We start from the raw sequence: 10,761 nt of genomic DNA on the forward strand, positions 1-10,761 counted from the left end.
GTAGATGGGGGTCATAACATGAACCTGGACAGGCTGTTCATTCCTCCAGGCAACTCCCCAACTGCTGCCCTAGGATGTGACCTGTCACTTTGCATAGGGGGTGATGAGTTGCAGGACTGTCAGTAAGGTGAAGATAGCAGATACAAAGAGAAGAAAAAAAATGCTACAGACTGGTGGAAGTCTTTTTGTAGAGAAAAGAAAATTCCAAGACAACAAGCAGAAGATGTCTGCGCAAAAAGGCTACTGTTCTGAGACAGAGGGGAAAGCCAAATTACTAGTGTGTTTGGAGTCAAGGTGCATCTTGATTCAGAGCTGGGCTTGATCTCAATTGTAAGCAATTGATAGCTGACATCAAATGGAATTATTTCAAGCCCAAGACTATTGAACATGCTTGCCACCCAATCAATGCCTCAATAAACATCCAACAATTCTTTGGAGTCTTTTAAACTAATTTTGTAAAATTACAAACATATTAACATTTCAGATGAATGAGGTCTCTGCCTAGGCAACAAGGTGATCTGCAGTACAGCCAGGAAGCGAATCCAAAGTTCCCTGTTAATTCTCTCACCATATTGCCTCGAGGAGCTGACATGTTTTGGTTTCACCTGCACCATCTGCCCTCTGGTATCTTCCCCTGATTTACCCTCCAACATACATGAAGCTAAACAGCCATTGTCAATCGATGTTCAATGGAAGAGGGTATCCCAACAAAACCCTGAATGTCATTGAGCTGGAATTCAATTACATGGAGAAGATAGATTAACTGTGGTCATTCTCTTTGGAGGCGAGAATATTAAGAGAGGATTTAATACAGGTACTGATAAACATGAAGTGTTTTAGTACAGAAAGTGTTTCCATTTTGTGTTATTGCAGAATGCTGAACTGTATGTGAAAGAATGATGCAGACAGTTGAAATGCAAGCTTGTTCAAAAGTATGACTGAACTGGAATTTTGAAAATGACTTAAAACATGCAATAATTTTTAGATCTCTAAAAAAGTGAAATATGTTACATAGAAACTCCTCCTTGATCATCTGAGTAGACTTTTTGAAACTCAAACAAGTGGGATTCCTGGAAGTGTCCAACATGCCATAGACATCCACACATCGCTTCTATCTCACTCTGCCAATGCCCTCAGCCCATTGTTGTGTTCGCCCCAGAAGATCCAACTACTCAAAGACAGCATCCCCTTTGTCCTCCCTTATGATTATGTATCAACAGCTCAGCAGGTTTACCACATCAATAAAACCATAAGGTAAAGGAGCAGAAGCAGGCCATCAAGTTTCATTTGCCATTCATTGTGATCATTGCTGAATTGATAATCCTCAACTCCACTTACCTGCTTTTCTCATATAACCTTTGATTCTCTTATTGATTAAAAATCTGTCTATCCCACCATTGAATATATTTATTGATCTAGCCTCTACAGCCCTCTATTAAAGAATTCTGTGAATTCATTATCCTCAGAAGATGTTTCTCCTCATGTTTGTCTTTTAAGGACAACCTCTTATTCTGAGATTATGCCCATTGATCCTTGACTTCCCCACAAGGGAAAACAACCTCTGTGCACGTACTCTGTCAAGTGCCCTAAGAATCTTATGTATTTCAAAAAGGTTGCTGCTCATTCATCTAAACTAAAATGAGTACAGGCACAGTGTACTCAAACTCTTCTCATATGACAATCCCTCAATAGCAGGGAACCTTCTCTGGACTGCCTCCAATACCAGTGTATCTTTCTTTAAATAAATGGCCCAAAACTGTTCACAGTATTCCAGCCATGATCTGACTACAGCCCTATATACCTTTAGCAAAACCTCCTTACTTTTATACTCTATTCCCTTTGAAATAGAGGCCAACGTTCCATTTCCCTTCCTGATTACCACCTGAACTTGTATGCTAGCTCCTTGAGATTTATGCATGAGGTCTCCTAAATCCATCAATGTTGGACCTTCCTGCAGTCTCTTGCCAGTTAAATAATATTCAGCTCCTCTATTCTTCCTGTCAAAGTTTATAACCTCATATTTTCATATTCCATCTGCTAAGTTTTTGCCCACTTGCTTAACCTGTCTGTATCTTTCTGCAGACTCTATGTCGTCCTCAGCAGTTGCTTTCTCACGTATTTTTGTGTCCAGTTGTCTGAAGATGGTCTGAAGAAGGTGCTCTCACGTGGAGGTAGTATGGAGTACACTAAATATGTACACTGAACTCTGGGTAATAAATGGGGAGGCAGTGGCCTAGTGGTATTATGCTAGACTATTAATCCAGAAACTCGACTAATGTTCTGTGGACCTGGGTTTGAATCTCACTGCAGCAGATGGGGGAATATGAATTCAGTAAAGACTCTGGAATTAAGCATCCGATGATGACCATGAACCCATTGCCAATTGTTGGAAAAACCCATTTGATTCACTAATGTCCTTTAGGGAAGGAAACTGCCATCCTTACCTGGTCTGGCCTACATGTGTATCCAGACGCATAGCAATGTGGTTAACTCTTAACTGCCCTCTGGCCAATTATGGGCAATAAATGTTGGCCTTGGTAGAGATGCCAACTTCCCATGAGTGAATTTAAAAAAAAGTTGGCTTTGACAGTATCATCCACATTCTATGAAGTAATTTTAAAAAATGCATCAGACTTTCAACTGATCTTAATTCTACCTACATGCATTTGTTCAGTGACTGTTCATACCGCTGCCTAATAAATACCTGCGGCGGTCGACAATTAAAACCTCACTGGAGGAGGATGTTCCACAACTATCTCCATCCTCATTGATGGGGAGCTGCACATCACTGGATGCTGTGAGGGCTGTAGGCTCCGAAAACATTCTGCCAGTGATACTGAAGACTTGTGCTCCAGAGCTTTCCACACCCCTTCCAAACTGTTCCAGTACAGCTACAATGCAAGTATCAACTTGGCAATGTGGAAAATTGCCCATGTTATGTCGAGTGGAGGAAAAGCAGGACAAAACCAACCCAGTCAGTTACCACTCCATCAGTCAATTCTGTCACAAATTTTCTGTAACCATGACCTACATTAATATCTTCAAGAAAAGATTTTCTCCACCTTCTGTTTCTCATGTCAAGCACTGGACCCCAGATAACTTCAGTCAAGCATCAAATTATCCTTGTGGTTTACACTATGCAAGCTTCTGCCATGTTTGATCTTTAAAAATGAATTGAATAGTTACTCTAACAGACCTAGAAAGATTTCACAAAGCATGCCACATCAATTTACAACAGGAAAGATTTGGACACTTACAAATTTCAATTCTATTGCAGGCAAGAGTGAGTGGGGCCAGGTAATCAAGTTTTAGATAACAGACTCTACTATGGCTGTTAAATCATTTTTAATCCCCACTCACTCTGCTCCCTTTCCAATTATTAATGGGATATTGCAGCTATTACAACTGAGGCTGCAAGAGTGCACTGCCAGTCATTCTTGTCTCACAACCCCATTGGCACAGCATGAAATAAAAATATATTTTCTAGTTGCCAAGATGACCCATGAAATAAAACAAAGAACTGCAGATGGTGAAAATCTGTGTTATTTGGTGTAGAATGTTTTGGAATTTGTTACTTTGATGTTCTGTCACGTGTGGTCAAGTAACTAATTACACATGATAATATCTGAAATCTTGCAGGCACAGCTTTTTTGGAAAATACCATCTTGAGATTTAATCTCAGACAACTGGGACAAAGGGGACATTTCAGGATGGCAACGTGTAACTAGGAGAGTACCACAGGAATAAGAGATAACAAGGTGTAGAGCTGGATGAACACAGCAGGCCAAGCAGCATCAGAGGAGCAGGAAAGCTGACGTTTAGGGCCTAGACCCTTCTTCAGAAATGAATTCCCATTTCCTGCTTTCCTGCTCCTCTGATGCTGCTTGGCCTGCTGTGTTTATCCAGCTCTACACCTTGTTATCTCAGATTCTCCAGCATCTGCAGTTCCTACTATCTCTGAGTACTACAGGAACCTGTGTTAAGACTCACAGTTATTTGCAATATATATTATTGTCTTGGATGAAGGACGTGAATGTACTATCGCTTAGTTTGTGGATGACACAAAAATATGTAGGAAGGCAAGTGGTGAGGATGACACAGAAGGATGTAAGTAGGTTAAGTGAGTGAGCCAAAGCCTAGCAGCCAAACCTGAATGTGGCAAAACTTGATGTATGCATTTTAACAGGAATAATAGAAGAACTGAATATTATTTAAATTCAGAGAGATTGCAGAAAGATGCAGCTTAGGGATTTGGGAGTCTTCATGCATAAAGTAGAAAATGCTAGCATCCAATTTCAGGTAATTGGGAAGGCAAATAGCTGATTGTACTCTATTTCCTTTGAAATAAAAGCCAAACTCAGTGGTTGGAATTACCCATTTAAGAGAGATTTAAGGAATTTCTTCTATGAGGATACTGAATCTGTGAAATGCTCAACTACAGAGAGCTGTCTAGGAGAGCTGTCATTAAGAATATTAAGGCTGCGATACAAAGAATTTTAATCAGTAAGGGAATCAAGGGTGATGGTGAAAAGGCAGGAAAGGGGGTTGAGGATTATTGAATTAGCCATGACCTCATTTGAGTGACAGAGCAGATTCGATGTTTCAAATGGCCTGTTTCTGCTCTTAAGGTCTTATGGAGGTGTTTCTGAATCACTCTTTCAAAAGAACAAATGAGTTTTATCTTGATCTGAACAAGAGGATTTTCTTTTCAGAAACCAGAGAGATCAGCTAAGCAACCTCTTCTAAGCATAGTTTTCTCCAACTCAGCTAGTTCTTAGTAGGAATTCCTCCAATTGAACCCAATTAAAAACGAGAATCTTCTTCAAACCAGTCAATGCCCTAGCAGGGGTCTACAGAAAAGCAAGCAGTTCTCACCATCCATGTGATTTACAGGAAGCCGTATTTTTAAAAAAATCTCCAATGTCCACAATGAACTTTCAGTAACCTCATCTTAATACACCATTCCAAATATTTCCACAAAAATTTTAAGTCCTCTAAGCTATAATAAAGCATTTCTATAATACAGCTTTTACGGCTGCCAGTGTGAGTAGATGAAGTTAAGGTACAGACAATCCAGACTTGAGATGCTGAATGGCCTACTCCTATATTAAGAATGTTGTGTAATTCAAATTTGCATTTAAGTACATAACTGTTTGAAAAATTGCAATTTTGAATGGATGAAGAGAATTAATGAATTGTTTATTTTGCATGAATTAAAATGGCAGTGCTGTGATATAATAAATGGAAGCTCAGCAGCTCCATCTAGATGTTATGATTCAATCTAGATTTAAAACACCGAAGAAGTACTCATTCAGCTAAAACACTGGACATACCAGCTTGGATCAAAAGTGAAATAAGTTTTTGCCTCATGAGTTTTTTTCTCTGTTAAAGTCAAATCCTGGGACACTTCTTCACAAAGTCATATTGCAATCGTGTAGAAAACACTGCCCCACAGGTCAGAGATACAGAAACAGTTTAAAAAGTGAGGTAGGTATTGAAAAATAAAGATATTAAAGAACAGGAATTTAGGATTTAAAAAGAGCATTTACTGCCAAGGCAAATTTGATGGACAAAATAGACATCCTCAAATCTCACTGGGATATGTAATCAACAAGACAAGTTCCTATCTGCTTTGGCCTGCTCATTCCCAATAATTTAAATCTGCAGGGTGGCATACTTTCTACCAGATTAGCAATATCTGGAAATGTGGAAATCATAATTCAACCACTTTGCAGACAGAAAGAATCTCTTCAGATTCAGGTGACATTCAAAGCACTTCTTTGCTCAGTTTTTAAACATTTATTTCAGTCCTTGATTGCAGAGGTCTCCAAAATATGCAGAGATTTCAAGGAAAGAAATAACATTTGCTCAATGCGTTATTATGTACTCAGGATTTACCAAAGCACTTTACATTCAATTAATTATTTTTATAGTTCAATCCCATGCTTATTGCTATGTCATTTAATTCAGGATATTGCAATTGTTCTATTGCCAGTACAGTTTGACCTGCTACTGATTTTTTCATCCTTAGTTTCCATCACTGGTTGAGCTTTTTAGTGCTTAAATTTCACTCACTTCCTCCATATCATTCTCCACCACTGTGGTAACCATTTTTGATGAGAAGGGAGCTATCAAAATGGATAGTCACTAACAGGCTTCATTCACTCAAAGATAAATAATACTAAACCTAAGTGGATATACAATATTGCACATTTAGATGATCATAAATTATTAGAGTTCACCTAATGGCTCATTATGTCATCTACCCACTTCAGTATGTGACAGGCTTGAAACACACTACCAATACGGTGATTTTCCTAACTGTCTTATCCTGTTTTACATTGCTTATTCTGCATTCTATTCTGTAACAGACGTTGTAAATCTTTGCTACTTGGTACGTAACATTGCCTCAGGTGTATCATATTGCTGCATACTGTACTCCTACAAAGACTGACTTTTAAAAAAGCTAACCAGCATTCTTCTTAGAATTAGATCATAGACAAAGAGTAGTTTGCATTGAGGAGAATGAAATGTGGTTGCAAGTGCTTTTACTGTCTAACTGTAGATTATGCAAAACCCAGGGATGGTTTTCATACTGTATCTTTCTCTGAAAGTAATCTTTGCTGTAAATTGCACAAAATGTATGTTACAACCTTGTTGCATTTCAGATTGTCAAAGGAATGAAAGAATTGTCCAGTGCTAGAGACAGGCTTCTCACTGTGGCCTTCCAAATCCCACTATCAGGCTGTAGTAAACAGTCATTCATTCTGATGTCCCCCAGGGTGTCCAGTTAAATGGCCAGAGGGTGTGTTTATCCAGTTAGGGACGATAGACAAGCTCTTGAAGCTGTAGGGCCAATCAGAGACCTTCTGGCTTCAAAGGAGGAGCAAACTGCAATCTTAAAATGGTAATGATGGTGCCATTTCTTATTTTTAAATTTAAGTTTAAATAAGGGATTTGCAGCCAGGAAATGAATATTGATGGGCATTGAATAAATTATGTTCACCTATTGGTGAAAGACCTTGGCTAGACTGAATCCTATAGCAGCTGTTAATTGAAACGTAGAAAATAGGTGCAGAAATAGACCATTCAGCCTGTTCCATAATTCATTATGACCATGGCTGATCATCCAACTCAACAGTCTCCCACTTTTCCCCCATATCCTGATAACTTTACCTCCCAGGTGCTGTATCCAACTCCTTCTTGTAATTTTACAATGCTTTTGGCTTGACTGCTTCCTGTGTTAACAAATTCCACAGGCTTAACACTCTCTGGGTGAAGGGATTTCTCCTCATCTCAGTCCTAAAAGGTTTACCTTGTTTCCTTAGACTGTGACTCCTGCTTCTGGACTCCCCATGATCGGGATCATCCTTCCTGCGTCTATCCTGTTTAGCCCTGTTAGAATTTTACAGGTTTCTATGAGATCCCTCCCCCTCATTCTTCTGATTTCAGCGAATATATTTCTAACTGATTCAACCTCTTGTCATATGTCAGTTCCACCATCCCAGGAATCAGTCTGGTAAACCCTTGCTGCACTTCCTTTACAGCAAGAACATCCATCGTCAGATAAGGAGACAAAAACTGCACAAAGTGTTACAGGTGTGGTCTAACAAAAGCTCTGTATAATTGCAACAATCCTCTCACTATGAAGGCCAACATAACATTTATCTTCTTGACTGCCTGCTGCGATTGGGGATTCATCCACAATAAGCTGGAAGAGTTTTTAAATGCAGTGATACAGTTAAAGTCCAGTGAGTCAGAATTTACTTGTTGAATTCATCTAAGTAGATTTAATGAAGTCTGTACAGAAAGGCATACAATGCTAGACAAGATATTATTGACAGTCTCTTAGGGCACAGTGTGGTAGAGTTAAGCAATATTGATCAGTGTGGTAGTGGAGTCATTTTTTAAAATTGCATTGATTTGCAAAAATTCAATAACAGTCTAACCATAATGAACTTGATTTAATTCAAATTCTTTGTCCTACAAAATAATTGATCATAAGACAAGAGTGATCATAATTGGGTGAAAATAAAACACTAAAGTAACTAACATGATGATCTAGGAGGATGCAGTGTATTGTTTCAGCATCACTGGAGTTCTGTAATGTTTATCCATATTGTGTTGGATAAAGTAGTGTACCCACTTCAAAGCTGTACAAATAATGGAAGGCAGGTTTTCATATTTATGTTTCATTATGTGGCACGTATGTATTATTTTACAAGTAAAATGCGTGATGCTGCATTCTTTCTGTCCTTAAAGAAATCAACATGTAATGTTGCAAGCACATGTTTAATAACAATAACTTGCATTTATCAAACGTCTTTAACATCGTATACTGTCCAAAGGCATTTCACACTTTGTTAACAGGAGCATTATCAAGTGAAATTTGATGCTAAGTCTCATAGATATTAGGACAGGTAACCAAAAATTGATCAAAGAGGTAGGGTTTAAGAGGGGGGAAAAGATGGACAGGCAGAGATGTTTAGTAAGGGAATTCCAGAGTTTAGGAAAATGGCTGTAAAAGGTGGACTGATTAAAATCAGGAATTCGCAAGAGGCCAGAATTAGAGTAGCATTCCATAGTTAATGTCCCTAACATGGTTTCCTAAGTTGAGGTAATGATTTGTGTTTTGTAAATCCTGAACATCAATACTTTCCACAGGGGTAGCGAGGAAGAAGAAGCAGTGTTTAAGCATGAAACTAACAGTACAGATAGTGTGAAAGAGCAGAGAAATTGTTTACTGTGGTTTCCATATCAGAGGCATGCTGCTGGTAAATTGGATAGTTCAAGACAAAGCAGCCTGCATTGTACTCTGGTTTACTAATGGAATCCAGTAATACTTTGGAACCATTTTCTGTTAAACATTTATCTAATGTCACTTCCTGAAACATGCAGTAAAAGCAGTATTCGAAAGGAGAAAAGAGGTTCTCTTTGTCCCTAACCCCCAGCCAACAACGAGAAACAGAAATATGGAAAGAGTGAGGCCTATTAGGGACAAAAGTGGCAATATCTGTGTAGAGATGGAGGAAGGAAGTGAGGTTTTAAGTTATTACTTTGTATTCACTTTCAAGAAGAATGATATAAGTTTAGAAATTAGGGTGGGGGAGCTATTGTGATAAACCTAAATGAATTAACATTGAAATAGGTGAGATATTAGCGGTTTTTGCATGCTTAAAATTGGATAAATCCCTTGTCCCAGTTGAGATGTATCCTGGGCCGCAGTGGAAGGTAAAGGAGGAAATTGCAGGGGCCTTAATGTTAATGTTCAAATCCTCTCTGGGCACAGGACAGATACCAAAGGATTCAAAGACAACTAATGTGGTAACATTATTCAAGAAAGATGGTCAGGATAAACCAAGGAACTGTAAGCTAGTGAGTCTAATATCAGTGGTAGGGAAATCTTTGAGAAAAAACTCTGTGAGACAAGATTTACCTGTGCTTGGAGAGACAAAGATTAATCAAGGATAGTCAACATGGCTTAACAGAGGAAGATCATGTCTAACAAACTTGATTGATTTTTTAAGAAGATGACTGAGTGTGTGGATGAGAGTAGTGCACTTAATGTCATCTATGTGGATTTCAGTAAGGCTTTTGATGAGGTGTTGCACTAGAAGAAACTAAGAACCCATGGGATCCAAGGCAATTTGGTAAATTGGATCTAAAACTGCCTGAGTTACAGGAGGCAGAGGGTACTGGAGGAAATTGTTTTTGTGACTGGTAACCTGTGTCCAGTGGCACACAGCAAGGTTTGTTGATGGATCCTCTGCAATTTATAGTGTACATTAATGATTTAGTTTCATCAGGAAATTCACAGATGACACAATTGGTATTATGGTAAATAGCAAGGAGGAAATCTTTAGACTTTAGGAAGAAATAAACAAGCCGGTCAGATGGAATGAACAGTGACAGTTGGAGTTTAATCCTGAGAATTGTGAAGTAATGAATTTTTGGAGGACTGAAAAGGAAAGAGAGTACATGATGAATGGTAGGGCCCTAGGTAGTACTGAGGATTGGCGAGATCTTGGTATGCATGTACATAGATCCTTGAAGGCAGCAGGACAAATGGATAGGGTGGTCAAGAAAGCATATGGGACACTTGCCTTTTAATCGAGGCATTGAACAAAAAAGTTAGGAGCTTATCATGGAGCTGTATAAGATGTTGTTTTAGCCGTAGCTGGAGTACTATGTGTAGTTCTGGTCACCACACTATAGGAAAGATGGGATTGCACTAGAGAGGGTGCAGAGGAAATCCACTAGAACGTTGCTTGGGCTGGAGCATTTCAGATATGAAGAGAGACCAGATAGGTTGGGGTTATTTTTCTTAGGGCAGAGAAGGCTGGGGGGTGGGGTGGAATTTGATTGAGGTGTACAAAATTATGAGGGACATAAAGTCAATAGAGTGCTTCACCCAAAGAAATCTGAAGCCACTGTACTAAATGAGTAAAGTGCTAGTTTCATAAAGATTATTCACAATCTGAAAGAGAAAACCTGATTGACACTCTGGATGAAATTCTTCATAAGACTTGAACAAATTTATGTAAAAAAGTGATTTGTTTACAAATTATTGAAATGGGTTTCTCCCATACTATTTTGTTGCCACTCATTCTGTTAAATATTTTCAAAACTCTTTGGTGTTTTTTGATGAGAAAGCTACTGTTAAGTGAACATCAAGAGAAAAGAGATAGTAGGAACTGCAGATGCTGGAGAATCTGAGATAACAAGGTGTAGAGCTGGATGAACACAGCAGGCCAAGCAGCA

General features: G+C 38.7%; 1 protein-coding gene across 1 annotated transcript in view; it reads left to right on the forward strand.

Annotated features, from left to right (window-relative positions):
- bcas3 (BCAS3 microtubule associated cell migration factor) overlaps positions 1-10,761 on the forward strand; it is a 1,061,909-nt gene that overhangs the window by 770,967 nt on the left and 280,181 nt on the right. The gene's annotated exons all lie outside the window — the stretch shown is intronic.

This window comes from Rhincodon typus, chromosome 26 (genome assembly GCF_021869965.1).
Source record: "Rhincodon typus isolate 14 chromosome 26, sRhiTyp1.1, whole genome shotgun sequence".
Lineage (NCBI taxonomy): Eukaryota > Metazoa > Chordata > Chondrichthyes > Orectolobiformes > Rhincodontidae > Rhincodon > Rhincodon typus.